This window comes from Lutjanus erythropterus, chromosome 13 (assembly GCF_056507025.1).
Source record: "Lutjanus erythropterus isolate fLutEry1 chromosome 13, fLutEry1.hap2, whole genome shotgun sequence".
Lineage (NCBI taxonomy): Eukaryota > Metazoa > Chordata > Actinopteri > Lutjaniformes > Lutjanidae > Lutjanus > Lutjanus erythropterus.
Window position 1 is genome coordinate 7,563,324 of NC_139329.1, and position 290 is coordinate 7,563,613.

A 290-nucleotide genomic window follows, 5' to 3' on the forward strand; every position below is an offset into this window, starting at 1 on the left:
GTGGGCAGTAAAACACACACCGTCATTCATACCTTCTCATTATATCCCTGAGTCATAGAGAAACCCCGGAGCTGAGCTCATTGACTCTCACATTCTCAGCTGTTTGTGTGTATTAGTTATGATTTTGACCATATGTTTTCATTTAATAGCTTTAAGTTACCGTGTCACAGTGTTTGTCTTATGTAATTTCTTTTCGTATATTTGTCTTGGGTGTTTATGAGGATACCAGGTAGGCATGCTGGGTCTTAAAACAGACCTTAAGGCCAACAGTTAACGTATAATTACAGCTT